At 43.5% G+C, this 17,368-nt stretch overlaps 1 protein-coding gene and 1 long non-coding RNA gene across 3 annotated transcripts in view; one reads left to right on the top strand and one right to left on the bottom strand.

Annotated features, from left to right (window-relative positions):
• Window positions 1-17,368, top strand: part of LOC105692966 (3-phosphoinositide-dependent protein kinase 1) — a 315,671-nt gene that overhangs the window by 196,939 nt on the left and 101,364 nt on the right. The window lies entirely within an intron of this gene.
• Window positions 4,177-14,931, bottom strand: LOC125502262. Its single transcript, XR_007280144.1, has 3 exons — window positions 5,176-14,931; window positions 4,793-5,020; window positions 4,177-4,634 (listed from the first exon to the last, which is right to left on the bottom strand). It is a non-coding gene; the product is annotated as an uncharacterized LOC125502262 (long non-coding RNA).

The following is a 17,368-nucleotide window of genomic DNA, read 5'->3' on the forward strand; positions in this document are numbered from 1 at the left end:
CCAGTCATCGGTCTCTCCATAGCTGCCTACACTTCTCCTCTTAATTTTCATCGCGCTGGGTCACGGCATATAATAGAAGGCGGCGACATATCTTATCTCCGTAGCACCAGACGCTGCTCCAGCAAATTCCCTCGGCATCGTCTCGTCTCGTCTTCCTCTTGTGACTGACTGGTGTCTGGTGTCTTATGTCGTTCTCTCCACGTGTAACTTTCCTTTATATGCCACTACTGCAACTATTGCAATTCTACCCCGATTAATGCCCGTACCTCGCTTCTGAACCATGGAACCCCAACGCCGTTGTGTAACGACGCGCGTGATATCGAGGTACAATATTATGTTGTGTTCGGAGCACGCTTATCCCAATCCGACTTTATCTCGGCGTATCGCAACGCGCGCCCCGAGACGACGACGACGATCGGGCTGATTCCGATCCGCCGCTGACTACCGACCGATTCAATTATATTTTTCCGCCGCGCAAACCGATCCGAACGAAATGCGAACGCGATAGGTACCGTACGTACGTACGTACGAAATACAGGTAGGTTTGTATATATATATATATATATATGGGACGGAGACGGGACTGCAGGAAAGATTGATGTCGCGCTCGGGGCACGCGGTGCTCTTGGCCTGGTTCCCACTATCGCCAGTGACGGTTACAAACAAACGTCCCGTTGTCTCCATAGAAATTGTTTCGAAACGTTTCGTACTTCCGCCCTTTTGATCTTCGCTGTCCAAGTTTTCGTGCTCGTAAACTTATTATTATCTCGGAAGCGTTAAGTTACCGTCGACCGTCGTGCACATGACGACCACGTCTATCGGACTATTATTATATGTATATGTAAAACGTTGCTGCGGTGGACTGAAATTTTCGACCGGACATCCCACGTACGAAACTAGGCGAATCGTAGAGATAGCTAGACCGAAACTTCATTGAAAAGCGATATACTTACATCACGCATCGTCGTGTTTCTACCTTGGTCGCACACGCACGATGTTTTAGAATTAATTGTCCGGAACAAAGTCGAAAGTTTTTCTAGGCTGTCCTAATTTTGGTTGCCGAAGTGGAGAGGGCTTCTGAAAATAGCAAGAGCGTGGGACTGGCGATTATTGCTGATGACTACCGTCGCAATGCCTACGTCCTTGCCATTTAGAGATCGCGTCTTGCCGTTCGGCGGAAAACGTGGGATGGTAACAGTACCATTTTTGATCGCCCTGGCCACTGGCCACCATTGACCTTGCATACCTCGCCTGTCGCATCGAGCTCGTCTATAATTATTTCGAACACGCGCTCGCCGCGGTAAAATCGTAAATCCGGTCATATCGCACAAAAGGAAAGCGCCGATCGATTCCGGTTTTGCGGCTTCCGGTTATTCCGCTTGACTAATGAAAAATTCGACGTAGTCGCGTCCGCGGCGCAGTTAGTAGATAACATTTCGGGTCGGTTCCCAGCGATCAAACAACGGTAGCGAGATAAAAGGGAATATCAAAATAATGAAAAAATCGAGGAAGGCGTGAATTAAAAAATGAGCGAGCGGTGTTTATCCAAACGGCGAGTCTACACCGGTAATGATCCCGCGACAAAGCGATTCTTCTGTAGTATGAGGTAAGAATGTGCAGCGGCAGTATGGTCGGTACGGTGTTACCGGAAACGGGAAATGGAGGAGGTGTTACGTCATGCACTTTGCAGCCAGCGTAGGAAAAGAGAAGCCGGCGAGAGGAATGGCGAACAACCAAAGTAAGAGAAGATAGCGAGAAACGAAGAAGAGAAGAGGTCTCCGAGGAAGAATTTCGGTCTCCGTATATGCAGCCGCAACAAAGCCGAGCACTCCGTAATCTTGTCTAGACTGTCGCGTTGTACCGCACCGTGACTTTAGCCGACTGTACCACTGGCTGCGCCAACCCCTTAGTCCCCCTGATGTGAACGTATGTGCAATATACATCTAGGTACGTGTATACGTGTGTATTGTATTGCAAAAGTAAAGAGGAACCAGCGAGGGGGACCGACCGGAGGAAATTCTTCTAGCCAAAGTCCTGCCAATATCGAACGAATTCCACGAGCAGAATCACATTTCTATCCCTCTTTGTCTACCTATACCCGTCTTATCTCTGATCTCTGGCAAACGTCTGCAGCCAACCGGTATGGGAAAGACTCGGCACGTTTCACTTCATCGGCAATAATTCGGAACAATTATACTCCCCTGGATATCGCGCTATTATTTCCTTATATTATTATCATTGTGTGTGTGTGAGTGTGTGTGTTTCATTTTTTAAATTATATCAGCTGGCTCCTTTACTAAAGATTGGGAAGAAACCCTCGCGATCCTATTTACGCCTGCATCTGAAAGTCTGGCGTGCTAATTGCGCGGGTAAACGAACCACGTGCCAATTATTTCTACTCTCTGTTGTAATTAGAAAAAAAAATTTTTTCTTCTCCAGAACCAGCCCGAGGGTTCGACGACTCGCGTTTACCGTGGCCAACGAATTCGCGTTCAACGAATTATTCTAACAAAATTCAGACGCGAACCGCGACCTATCGCCTATTTCAATCAGCGTAAATGCACCCCGATATACTATAGTGTTGGTAATACTAACTAGCTAATGCTCGATAAATGATGCGATAATCGAACACCAATCTACCCTTAACGAGCCGCTAAGGGGTAGTAAAAGAAGGGAGCATGCGATACTCGCTCGATTAAATTCTTTCCAGAGCTCCTATAGCTCCCTGCACGGGTTCAGATCTACTGCCGAAATTCTAACGAATTAGTTGATTACCTTCGACGACATACCTATACATTTATATATACATACCTACGGTAGCGCTCGCCTTTCGTGTTTGACAAAAATAATGATATTCTCCTCCGCACGATCTGACCGGAGGTCGTTTCTCCGCAAAGCATATACACGGTATACGTATACCTTCTACCGATGTATTTTCAAAGCTAGATCCAGATGGACGGATGACGGTAGAGATTTTTTTTTCCTATACATCTCATATCTCGTAGCGCAGGTGTCTGAGCAGGTGCTCTCGTAATGTTCGAACCCTTTGAAGGCGCCTCTGAGTTTTGAAGGTGTGCACCTCGTGTGCCACTCCTTCGTCGGGGTCATTCGACTCTGCCGATAAGACGCGTTTCACCCGACCATTTTTTAAGCTTCGAATACGACGGAGCGCCTATTCCGTAACGCGAAGGACAATTAATCGATCGAAAGGTGAAACACCGCCTTTCAGAGAAACTCCGGCTTTGAGTCTTAATGAAGCTGTTCTTCCAGGTAAAAAGTGACCATCCATCGCGCGGGTCCATCCTTGAGCGGTTGAAAAACTCTCTTTTCTTCACCGAAATTTATAGACAGTTACGAAGGTTCGGAATTTATTATTTCCAAAGAGCACGGTATCCTGAAACATATTTTCTTCGTTTAACGTAAGAATCTCACCATGTGTAGAAAAATCATGCGATTCCGATCAACGATCGTATTCCGCGTGAGGACTTTTTGCGGAACGAAACGGAGAATAAAGGAGGTCCGACTGTGAGTGAGAGAAGTCGTTGTCGTTAGCCGTGGTTGTACGGAGTATCTTCCTGGTGCAATTAGAATTTGTAATAACTACTTCCTTAAATTATTATTCCCGGTACACGTAATGAAATTATACGAGTTTAATAAATCAAAGAGGGAGCCTAGCTATTTTCCTAACAATTCCTTCAGCCATTCGCTGGTCTTATGAATAATTTATTGGCTGTTGGCACGGACAGTGAGACGATGGACAAGACTGCAGCGCGAGCACACAACACGAAGTTTTCAATGTTCCTCGTGTTGGCCAGCTGCATACCGCTCAAAGTCATAGGTACAATGAGTTTTCGGAAAATTCATTGCTTAACAATGCACCGGCTAACGGAAAGCCCGCAGGTTTTTAAGCTATCGAGATTGTTTCCTCCGCAGGGCCTGTCGAGGAATGTCGGCGTGTCTTTGTGTCTGGATTTTACCTGCTCGCTCTGCCCAGTCAACTAGAAAACTTGGAAAGGTCCGCCGGAGCAGAATCCTAGTTCAGGGTCTTTGAGCAACATTAGGAGAACTCGAATGTTTTCGCTTCTTTTTTTTTTTTCTTTCTCCTAAAGCGCGCTCGCTTTGTTATTTTTATGCTTTCTTCATACGCATTATATACAATATATATATATCCATAGATTTCAAGAGAATCCGGGTCTGGACTACGCAATTTTTTAGAAATTCAACCCATATCTTTTACATACCCCAATGGCCATGGGCTGCTTTTTTTCTACGACCGCGTCGAATTTCACTCTAAATGTTGGAAGAGAACAGAGGAAAATATAAAAAAAAAAAAGAGGAGAGGAAAAAGAAAAGCAAGTATAGAGCCAGGGGAAAATAAAAAAATAAAAAAATAACTCCTCAGACAAATCAACAGACTTCCACACCGTGAAATTGCTCCACGATACAAAACCATGGACATGTTTATTTAGATGTTGTGTACAGCAGTAAGTTACATCAATTTTCATATAATTATATAATATATATATACGGTACCTAGAACATCGTACACTCCCGTGAGTCCTCGTAGGAACATGAACGCAAGTACCCGTGAACAGTCCTTGTGCTACACGTGCCCAACGTCCTGTTGTCACCGTCTAATTAGTTTGGAACTTTTATTAGCATTTGAATGCAAGAACGTCGGGGCACCCCGTTAGAGGGGAGTCCCCCTCCCCCTTCTTAAAATTTAAAATTGAAAAAAGAAAGGAGAGAAAGAAAAAAAAAACAACAGTTCGGCTCCCCGCTGGATAAGTACCTCGGACTAATTACGCCGCAGCAGCTCGTGTGGGAAATCTAGGAAACGAGTTTAGTAGTCTACTTCTCGGGGACTTGAATGGCCGCACACAAAGCGGTGAATTGCCGTCTTGGCGCCAAAATTCCAGAAACTAACATACCGACGAGGGTCTGATCTACTCTCCGGTCTCGACCGGGCCCACACGTACTCCGAAAACCCACCGGTTGCCACGGGTCGCATCGGCGCGGTCTGAAAAAAAAAACAAGAAAGAACAAAAAAAAAAAAGGAAAACGAAAAAAAGGAGAAACTAAATTTTCACACATAAATTTCTCGAAAGACCCAAGCCAAATGGAATGCGATGGCCGAGCGAGAAACCGACCGAAGACAGTTGGTCTCGTGTTTACCTCGGATGAAAACTTGGCCGGTACACAGCACAGTGCCGACGTGTTAGTGGTCATGACGATGGTGGTAGTGGTGATGGTGAAAGGTGGAAGGTTGCGGCGCTGTGTCACGATGCCCTGGCATGGCTTGTACAGTGCCGGTTTGTGAGGCCGAAGGCCCACGCGGTGGCTCAGCTCCTCCTCGTCCATTCACAAATGGTAACGACCAGGTAAAGTCTCGCCCCGTAAAACTCGTGTCCGTCATCTTCTCAGAATCCGAGGCATTTTTAGATCCCAACGCGTCCGTCACCCTCGAAAACTAAACACTCTCCTGTTAACCGACCGTGTACGCGCGGTGTACGCGTGTACAAAAAATTTCACGTTTGTGCACGGCAATCCCTGCGCCACTCCGTATGTGTATTCCATGATGTATTTGGTCATGAGAATATTTCACACCGCATAATAACTCGTGTCCTAAAGTCCATTGCTCTCTGCTCTGGATAACCGATTGTGTATAACAAGAGTCAACATCGACTCGTTTCAGTCTTCCTCTTCTTCCTCCTCTTTTTCCTTTTCTCGTCTTTGTGGACTTTCCTGTTTATATTGCTCGTACACCATGGAAACCGAAAAAGACATTTGGTTCAATTAAATTTCAATGTTAACCGCTGAATGGGCCATTGATGTAGCGAGGAAAAGTTGATGACACTTTCTAGTAGTTTTTCTTTTTTCTTTTTTTTTTCTCTTTTTTTCTCTCTTTTCGTGTTCCGAAACCGGGCCGGATTCCGGGTAGAAGAAGTTTGAGGTTTACACGGGGGTAGGAAGACACGCGGTAACTCAGGCCCAAACAAAAAGTATGTGTAATATACAAGGAGAAATGCCAAGAAACTTGGGACACCGAACAAAAGGCCCTGCCAGCAGGTCGCCGGTTAATAAGGCCAAGAATACAATGTGCCATCGTTAAACGCAAACATCGTTTACTTACCGCCGCGGATGGGTGCAGAGGAAGCTCGATGACGACAACAGTTTGACGTTTCGAATCATTTTTCGAACTCCCACAATGCACCGGTAATTGACATTCGTCATTTATTGCCAGTTCCGAACAATCGGCGATTTTCGGTCATTCGTAAGATACGACGATTGCGAAGAAACGAGAATAGGCAACCTGGTTATTTTCAGGTGGGATAACGATTATTTGACCATTGTCTGATTATACGAAATGATACCGAAGTTGGCATATAATTGGATATTACCGAATTGAAATGGCGAAACAAAACGTGCGACTTACGGCGTATAACCAACCTGATCGAAGATCGCGATCCTTGTTCAGACGATTTTTTTCAGTCAAAGACGACAAGGACGAGGCCGACATCCAGGGTCAATGGACCAATGAAATTCTTTAGATAACTGGCCCGTTGAACCGATCGTCGAGCGGTGATGAAATCGGCATGATCAAATCACGCGGTGGCGATGTGTGTGGAAGACGAGGTAATAAAACTGATCAGCTAACTCCTGTTTTTAAGGTTTTTTTTACTCTCGAGGCACAAGTTTTCCTTTTTTTTTTTTTTTTTAGTTTTATTTCCGAGACGAACATTTTTTTGGTTTTTGCGTTCTCTTTCACTTTTTTCTTTTTTTGAATTCTTTTTCGCAAGCGAGTCGCTGATTTATAAACAAAATACCGAACCGCAGCAAGGTAAGGTGATGGCACGGCGACTACCGGCATCAATAGCGGCGGGTTGGCGGGTAGGTAGGTATAAGTATGGCGAATCGTAAAGATAAAATAAAGCGGTAGAACACGTCGATAAGAATGTAGTAAATTTAAGCGATGATCCGTGCGGCTGATGTTCGAGCAAAAAATCAAAGATTTACGAGCGTCCTTCTGAGACAGAGTTCTTCGTTATCGCGATGAGATTGACAGGTTTTCTTCCAGTCGAATATCGAGTTTTTTTTTTATCTAACGCGCATCTCGATAATTGAGGCGATCTTAATACCTCGAATTTCAACCGATGCGAACAAGGCCGAAGTAGTAACGTGAAAAAATACCGCGCGAAATACGTGGAGAAAATGAAAATCGTGGCGAAAATTTTTGAACTTCGTTACGCCCAGCTTCGTGGAAAAGAGCGACTCCGGCTCGTCCGACCCTCCAGAGAATCTGCTTCTTCTAATGTCTGAAATCATGACTCGACTCGGTACACCGCAAAACCACAATTGCGTCGGTGCGCGGCCAAATAAGAAAGAACTTGAAAATCGCTCTCATAATCAAGTACCCGACGAATCATTGGGATTAAAAAGCTGTAGACGCTACGAGAAAAACTGGACGAAAGTTTTCGTTTTCCACTGGGCTAGCGATCCGCTTATCGCCAGCCCCCGTTGTATTTGGAAAATTTCCCCTCGGTAAAAATGCCAGATATTACGAAATATATTCCCGCTATGCGATCAACACGCGCCGGCCTTTCCGCATATATGAAAGTTGACCACCACTTCCTTTTCTTCTCGGCAGCTTTGTTTGGTCTGCATTCTGCATCGGTGCGGCGTCGAGGAAATGGAAGGCCAAAGGCTCGGTGGTCTTGGCGATGGAATGCGTCGTGAAACGGTCCAGGGGCCCGCAGGGGTTCTTGTGAATGAACGACCGTCTCGCATTTAGGCGTCGTTCACACCGGAAGATTCTCGATTTCGGATACCGATAATAAGTCTCGCCGCTGAATTTTCGCGCTCCAAATAACCAGCGCCGAAAAAGGAGCGAGAGATCATATTTAACCGTTGGTTGAAGGAGGAAAAAAAAAAGTTTTCTAAAAAAAATTCGTCTAGACCGAGCTAACTAAATGTATCCGACAAAACACCCGCAGATTATAGACATGCTAAAATTAAACGATCTGTAATATAATTCCGCGGTGTCCGCGCGCGTTTTATATGGTGAAAAGGATCCTTATTACGTACGTACATACCTGCGCACCTCTCTCCTCGATCCTAGGATCAACCTCGTGCACCTCCGTCTCGGCAGCTTTATCCACTCGCTTAACCTTTTGTCTATCTCTTTCGGAGCCCGGCTCTCTAGCTCGGTCGAGAATATTACCAACACCTTTGATATTACGACGACCCGTGGTACGTGTACCTAAAGATCCGTGATCTGCGCGCGACTGGATACTTTATTCGTGATCCTTACGGAATCCTATAGATCTTGCTTTACATGGACTTAACATTATAACTTTTTCTTCATATATATATTACATGAGAGAATTTAGTATCGACTCGGATTTATTGCACGTGGAATTTTCTCACCGTTAATTAGTTACAACCATTACAGGTTGGATAAGTAGAATCTCGTTACGACGTGATGTAAGTGACTTTGGAATTTCCGTTGCGCGACTCTGGTCTATTAAGATGCTTTCTTTTTTCCTTCCTTTTTTTTTTTTTTTTGTTTTCTTCTTGTTGGTTTATCTTTTCCATTTCGTTTCGACGAGTCGAGAACAAAACCATCTTTGTAGGTATATTGTATACCAAACACAGAAAATTCAGAGTTTTCGTATCTATACCCACAGTCTAGACTCCAATACTTCTTTAGCTACTCTAGACCGCATGACGGCAGGAATCCCGGGAGAAAGTTTTAATAATAATTCAAGTTTTGGCAAATCTTGCGTAAACATTTCCCAAAGTTAAAACTTTCGCCGACGGGTATAGGGTATGTAAGTATTATATGTAGGTAGATATACATATAAACGCTCTGCACCTGCGCCAGTTTAAATATTCATCTTTCCTTATTGCCGCTGCTGGTTTTTTTTTTTCTTTCTTTATAATATATATTCACATGCGAGTGAACGTATTTTCTCACGTACATATGTAGATATCTTATTTATTGACTTACGTTATAATACCGTATTCGGTGGACCTGATTGGGACACGGCCGTCGATCGACCAAAAATTCGCTAATTACGAACCGGATATCGTTTTTTTCTAATCAGGTAACCTCGTTCCAGTTGGATTCGATTTTCGAAAAACTTGTTCGACGAAGAGAGAAAAAAGAAAAGAAAAAGAAAAAAAATAAGAATAACTTAATTTACTCGCGGGGTAGGCAGAAACGACGACGACGGTACTCTTAATATCGAAAGAACACACGAGTCAGCGGTTGTGTAGAGCGCACGTATACCTGAACGTTCGAGAGTCGGTTGGTCAAATATTTGATATAGTCTTATAAATGCATTAAAAGAACCGCGGAGCAACGACGCATTTATCCAGCGAATGACCACCGTTTAATTTTCCATAATTATTACCTTGCACACGAAGCGTACCTGCCGCGCCGAATCATGCCAACCAACCGACCCACCTTTGCTTTGCTCGTTACCTCCCCATTTTTTTTACGTACGCGTGTATACCCACGTATATTGTTACGTATTCCCGAGGGACTCGCCGCTTTCCCTACGTACCTACCCACCACCTACCTACCTACCCATCTACGCTCCCCGGGGTTCTCGAACCCTTTATGCTGACTTCACGGAACAACAGGAGCAAATGTTTATATTCAATTTACAATTTTCCCGCGCTTAGCTCACGGTGTTACACACGTATATATATAAATATGCTAGCTTTATAAATTGTCGTTTTATATTATTACATTATACGCGTACGTATGCGCGACGATATTTGACAGTGTTTCGAGTAAATTGCGAGTATATACGGAGCGTACGGGATATAAATTGAACAAACCAATTGGCGTGTATAATAATAATCGCGAGAATTTGTACGGGTGGATATATGTATACACACACGTGCAAAAGTAAGGGGGCTGAAGAAATTACGTTGCGTTACCGTACAACGTTACCCTACTATGCATCGGTAGTGGAGAAGCAGTAATCGTCCGCGTTATACGGTTTATTAGGTATAATTTAGAGGAGCGTCGGGGGTAGGTGTACTAGACTTCAAGATGTAATTGCGCTAACTCATTGCCTATACAATTACCGGTTTTAATCGCGAACTATAAATCGTACAAAACTGCAGCGGGTAATAGATTCTCAAGACACGAGTGGGTTACACTCAACTGTTTTACGACAAATTCTGACACCCCTAATTATTAGCCCATAAAATTCACTCCACTCGGGGCAATAATTCCGTAGTACCGAAGTACTTGAAAATATACGGAGAACCCACCCTGCGGGAAAAATAAAAGGGACGATGAAAGGACATTTTTGCACGCGTGACAAGCAAACAAACACCACGGTGAAAGTATGGTTGTCGGAATTCTTTTAGGGTTTACAAAGGGAAAATTTTTCTTCAAAAACCATGAATTTATTACAGCACCGAGGAGAACTTGATTAAATATTGCCCCGGCAATATACCGTTGTTAGAAAATATTTTTCTTCAACGTGCGCAGCCTCAGCTGCAGGTATTTCGCTTTTACACGAGCACTAGCTTTTTATTGTACCCACCTCTGCTTACCGCGCGGGGGGTCGTACTGCGCCCGTGTGCTACATGGGTGCGTATGAGGAAAGAATCACCTTAAGCTCTGCCCGCTCGTAATGAAAAACTGTTTACCGATCGACTGTACAGATTGTACCGTTTCCATTCGAGCCGCGCATATAATGATTGGCATTGGAATTCGGTTTATTCGGTTAGGAATTTCCTTTGGGGCGCGCCTAAGATTTACGGTATGTCAGGTATTGTTGACGAGAAAGTAACGCCGCAATGTCTCGGTAATTAAAAGGGTAAACTTCGCTTCGTATACTTGTCTTTTGTTTGAACTATAGTTCAGTTCCTATTAACCCAGAAAAGCCAGGCTGCCGCACGCCGTCAAAGAACATTGCGAGCATACACGCGCGGACTGAGAATTTTTCCGTCAAACGCCGTGCGGAAAAGAATATTTCCATCCCACGCGCGAAAAATAACCGCGATTTTTCGCTTCTCAAATTATTATCCTCCGCAGTCGCATCGGGGTTTTAACGATCAATCGACATTCGCCAGGATCTCGAACATGCACGTACAACAACGCCGCGCGAAATTCGTTTATCTCGTCAGACCTCGGCGTCGTTATCTGCCGATATTCGTGGCCGACTCCGCGTGTGGAAATATAAATATACTGGATAATTTTGAATAATTACGAGTACATTTTGCGAAATTGGAGCAAATCAGTTTTAACCTACCGACCCGTTATTAAAAAGATATATATATATACACACCGACTGCAACGAACCCAGGCAAACAGCATTCACAATCTCAATCTCGCACACAGCGACTCTCGGATTTCTTGTTTCTCTTTCGTCGCTTCTTTCTTTTTTTTCCATACGTATATTTTGTAACGCAAAATTATCACATTCGCGCTGTGTCGTTCGCGGAATAAAGGAGAGAAACAATTCGGGAAAAAATACATGTAATATCGCGGGAGGCGGAAAACGGTCGGTGGAACAAACAGATGGAATTCATCGTGTTTACTTGTTCGTTACAGGGAGCCCACAGCGCGTGTTATTACGTACGTACGCACGTATAGGAGTTGCACGGGGGTCGTGCGTGCCCTCGTGTAATAAGCTCCTGGGCGTAAAAATATATATATGCTGCCAGTTTTCCATCACGCGCGTACGTCGAACACCCACCATCACCTCCTACGTACGAATGGGATTTCTGACACGTCGAAGATGAAACGACCATAATTTCGAATCCTCTGATTTTATTAATCCGTTGATCGGCCGAATTAGCTAATTGCCAAAAGTGATTAAAAAGGGGCAGTGTGATCTGCATCGCGCGAGGAAAAACGAAGTCCTTCGTTTTCAACGAATAACGCAAATGGAGCAAGTTTCGGTGACGGGAAGGGAAAAATAAATTTCTCGCGGGAAGTGGGCGTTCGAAGGGGGAAAATAGGAAAGTTTTGAACAGAAAATATTCCGTCATAACTCGCCAAACAGCTCGAGTCGAGCGAAATTACTCAATTAGATTGATCGAAAGAGTCAACACGGAAATTATAAAATCTCCCAATACATTCGATAACTCAAGACCTACGCAATACGGATACACGTAGTGCGATAAATATCGTCAGCGATCATATTTCTGTCGCCAGATCCGACGAACCTCGTATATTCCGGACCCAGACGTCGTAGGGACGTTCGGATTGCTTTGAGAATAATATTCCAAAATTAGAAATCCTGATAAGCAGCCGCTGGGTTTTTTCAATCTCCGTCTCGCGATACGCAGTTATTCCTACGTTCCTAACAATCTCGTCAATTGAATCTCGCTCACAATCGGCGAAAGTGCGTCGACGATCAACGTTGCAAAGTGCAGTCGGAACACGATTGCTCATCGTGTTTTGAAGATACACGGCGTCGTTTGTATATATTTAATATCCAAGTGGCAAAAGGCGTATACGCATATATGCGATGTACGAGAACCGAGGCGTAGATACACGTATTACCTACTCCATTTCTTCTTGTTTGCCTCTGTTTTCGGCCGTGTGTTTTGCGCCTCGTGCATTTCATGTCTAGTCTGACAAACAATCGTACAACGAACGAACGGGGATTCTGTTGATCCCTTTTTTTTCCGCGAACCCCCAACGATCTCCACTTATAATATTTATACTTTATTCCCCTTCCTTCTGCCGATTCGGTCTCGATGATGTTTGCTCGCGGATCCATGCGGAGAGATCGTTGCTAAATTCTACTCCGTCGTCGTACGTATGTACATACGTGTGCTTCGGATGCTACGGATTGACGCCGTACGCGCGGGTTGTAAAATTACGATTACGTCGAACTTCGACCTCGCAAAAGGGTTAATTTGAGTTCGCGTTACGATACAGGGAAGCTTGTTTTCTATTTCGTTCTTTGTCGAATATCGTGAGATCGAATAATGGGTGAAAAGGGTCCTGGCTCGGGGATCCGGGAGATTAGGATCCTGACGGAATCCGAGCGGGTGTTGTTTAGCGGGCGTTTAGGAGAGGCATTAATTTCGTTAGTTCTCTGCATCTCGTTCCGAGAAGTATTAGGTATTCTCAGACATCGGACTAATACGACGACTAGTTTCTCAACAAACCGAGTCTATTTTCCACGCGATCCTTTTCAGGCCTCCTCGACCCTGTCGGCAAAACGAACGGATCCGCTGCAGCGAACGGTTCTCCCTTTTACCTAACCTTATACCAAATAGCCCTAAAACAACAAGCAACTACGGTCGGTTTGGCCGTTCGGTCGGTTTAGCTGGACCCGATAATTTACAACGCCGCAAAAGCGCAAAGAAGAATGAGGAGAAGAGGTCCTTCGGGATTGAGAAACTCCGCATAGCGTACCCGACGGGGCGGCAAGGCTCAACCGCGCTTCGTCTGAATTCTACGGATTTTGCTTGTTTTCAACCGTGCGCCAGGTTTGCTTCCTAGAAAGAAATAGGCAACCGTGCCAAGCGATTCCATTGTGTCAAAAACAACAACAACCGAGGAGGTCGAGGATCGCTCAACGGATTTTCACCCCCGTGGCTAACAAAAGCCACGAGTCGCCAGCTAAAATAGCCTCTTCGGTGATTATAAAATTGATTCCCATATCGCGACGCGCCCTACTTGTCACCCCTGTTAAACATTCTCTTATACTCGCACCTACAAATGTTCCAAATTCTGCGTCGAGGAAAAGAAGAACCAGAATTCTTTCGCACCGTCCGTTGGTTTTTTCACAACGTTCTCGATGTCTCCCGTTATAACGTAATTTCCTCTTGCGGTTAATTAAATTGACCAATAAAATAGTTTTTCCTCCATGGTCCAACGTATGTGCGCCGGTTACATATACGTGCGTAAATAAAAATATAAACACGGTATACGCTACGTACGTACACGAAGCTCAGCCTTTGCCGGAAGTTGCAAGTCCGTCTGCGGTTTTCCCTGTCAAAATCCGGTATGGGAAGAGCGGATCGCGGAGTGCATAAAATTATACAATATCGTAACGTCTTACCGCATTGAATTCCGCTGCGTTATGGTAATGAGTTATTATTGCGATATTTGTACAGTTATTTATATATATTTAATGTAGATGTAAAGTAACGCAATTACAAGGCCGTCAACGGTTCGTCGTATCTCTAGTCTTCGTTATAAACAATCAATTATGTCAATATGGTTTAATAATATATCTATTCGATACTCATTGACCCGTTGTACATACATAAGCTGAACGCGTGCGCGCGGCCCGACCGCAACGAAGCAAGAAGAACGGTCTAATTACTGATTGTTGACTAATTAGTTATCGCCGCTAGTTAAACGCGATACAAATTAACGAAGATATCTCGGTATAGTTTCTCGATATTACATTATATACTCACCAATGTCGCACTTTCACTCGTCAACGATATCTGGTATGCAATTTCACGGTGTAATTTCCCTTCATTTCCTTTTTTTTTCTCTGGTGAGAAAAAAATACTTCCGAACGAGTATACACAACTCCTAAGCATTTGTGTCGCGCTTCTTTCAAGGAACCGGAAATTCGAGAGATCTTTGACGATTCGTTCTTCGTTTCTTTCTCATTGTAGTACACAGTTTGTGTTGCTGCAGGTGAAAAAGACGCATCTGAGGTGAGGTGATATGATATTCAACATTTGCATCGAAATTTGCATTCTACATACGTGTCGTTGTGATGTTAAATTTTTCATTTTTTCTGTATTTTTTTTTCTCCCCCTCCGGTTGTAAATATTTCAAGTTATACTCGAAATGTTTGGACAACTTTTCACCGTATACGTCATCGATGCACTGTCCATATTTATTCTGAGAGAATCCACAGTGACGCACGTCACTTGATAATATTTGATCAACAAATAATATATGTATCTACGTAGCAGGTATATTTCTCATCACGGTAGTGTGATGATTTCCTCGTTTTTTTTTTGGATTCTCAATTTCTCAATTTTTTCCTTTCTTTTGATTCTTCAGCGTGTTGGTCGATTGTCGAAAATAAATCGTAATCAAATCACGTTTCATCTTTTTTTTTTTTCTCACTCAACTTTCCAGCGATGCGGCAGCACACAAGGAAATATTTAAATTAATAAACCCGGATAAATTTATCTACGGAGCATATCAGCTAATACACGCCCGTGAGGTCTGAAAAAGGAAAAAATTTAATCAATTCCGGAAATGTCGTCCGAGATTACGAAAAATTTCTTCTTTTTTCCCCTTATAATCCGACATATGTCATGCAGATTAAAATATACCTTGCAACGATTGATCTAAATGGCAACGGATTGAACTGAAGGGGAATCAAAGTTTTGACCGTGTACAAGATTTGCAGTATTATAAAAAATAACTACAGTTGTGACTCGGATTTTTTTTTTGTTTGGCTCTTCGACATCTGTTTCTGCACGTATATATCAGAGCAGTTATGTTATTTGTTGATAATCAATATGATTCTGATCGACGGCACAGCTGATGATACGCCAGTCGCGCGTCATCGTTTCGGTTATATTTGATTAATGAAATTCATGTTTTTCTTTCTGACGCTTGGATTTAAGTAGACTAATTAAAGTTTGAAGGTTTTCTCGGTCGTTCACATCAACGGGGTGTGGATATATCGTCCGCTTCTTTGATTCAATTTTTCCATCGATCGATTTTTTATTTTTCAATCATTCTTTGTTTTTTTTTTTTTATTCCTTATCTTTCCTTCGAATCGCTGAAAATTCCACTGACGCTATCTCGTGTGTATCTTTATTTTTTTATATAATTTTCTCTTTTTTTTTTTTTTATAAAACATTCACCCGTACGAATTGCAGTTATTGCACGCGTACATTTTTATACACCAAAATATTGAGCAACAACAAGAGAAACTGACGTCAATTTATAAGGTGACGATTGTAAACAGATCAAAGTCCAGGTAACCGTACCTCATATATCTCAGGTATATTAAACATCCGTGAAACGAAAATAGTTAATTATTTATAGAAGAGCCGGTAACTTGGAATTATTCCTTGACCGGTTCCCTTGGCACCGATTTCGTTTGATAATAATATTAAAATTGAAATTGAGAAAAAAAAGAAATCAATAAATAACAAATGGATAGAAAAAATGAAAGAATTTATCACGCCACGCTACTGCAGCGGTGGCACGCGATCGAGGATGAGATTAACAAAGTCAAATGTGCCCAAGTGACATAGAAATTCAGTTTTTTCTCAAAATTTTTGTTTTCTCCTCCTCAGGTTACCCATATCCGTCTATTCAACGATCCTATTAGATTTGCAGTTATAAGAAATTCAATTAACTGAACGGGTAAGCGGAAAATGTGACCCAGCTGCTGCAGTTGTTGCTGCCGCTGCATCTAACAAATCGAATACATACCGAGTTACTTTCTTCAGGAGAATGTGGGGCCGGTAGCCACCCGATGTAACGCGGGACGTTTGTATAGATGCGCGTGGACGTACGTGTGCGTTTGTAGGTGGAATATACGTAGAGCTTGCACCGGTACGCTTTGCGCCCACGTAGTGTAATTGTATAAGGTCTAGAAACAAAGTCGCCTCTAGCCAACGCCGCGTTGCAACCAGCAAGCCATTATCTAATGGAATCACTTCAAACCGTATTAATGAAAGGTATACGCAATTCCTTACTAATGGCAATACAATTAACGAGTTGTTTTCAAACATACCTAGTTTGCCTACAAACTACCTTTATTCAATTACGTATAGGTATAGTTAGACTTGTAACAGCGTTTTGTCGGCGGGTGAGTTTTACTTGTTCGTTGTACCGCCTACACCGTTCAAATCTACCCGCGATACGACGTAGGCTCCCAGGTACAAAGCGGTGGACCCTCCGTTGCTACCCCCTAACTTATAATGTGCGTATAATCGCACTTAACAATGAAAAATATTCATAAAGATTTATATTTATGTATTTTCTTACTCAACGAGGTAAAATGTAATTAGAGTTTCCCCTTATTAGCCGCCTACGCATACCTGTACACTCGACGTACACACCATATACCTCCACATGTACATTAAAACGTTCCAAGCCACGTGGTCGAGTTTTTGGGGCGTTGCGCGATATTCGACCGGTCGGCGGTAAAGTCGATATGAAGCGTCTGTTCCGTTGAATAAAATACGAAGTGTTAAGAGGGATGAATGGTACGGAAAGCCATTCCGGCGAGTCCTGTTATGTATAGCCTTATCCCCGCGGTGCGGTGCATAGAAATTTCGGGGGCGAAGAAATCTCGCAGGATATCTTAGCTCCACCGCGACTATTTTCGTCCCAATTTCTCCCCCGTCTCAGGGCATTATACGGGGTGGGGCTAACGAGGCT

This window comes from Athalia rosae, chromosome 1, assembly GCF_917208135.1.
Source record: "Athalia rosae chromosome 1, iyAthRosa1.1, whole genome shotgun sequence".
NCBI classification, from domain to species: Eukaryota; Metazoa; Arthropoda; class Insecta; order Hymenoptera; family Athaliidae; genus Athalia; species Athalia rosae.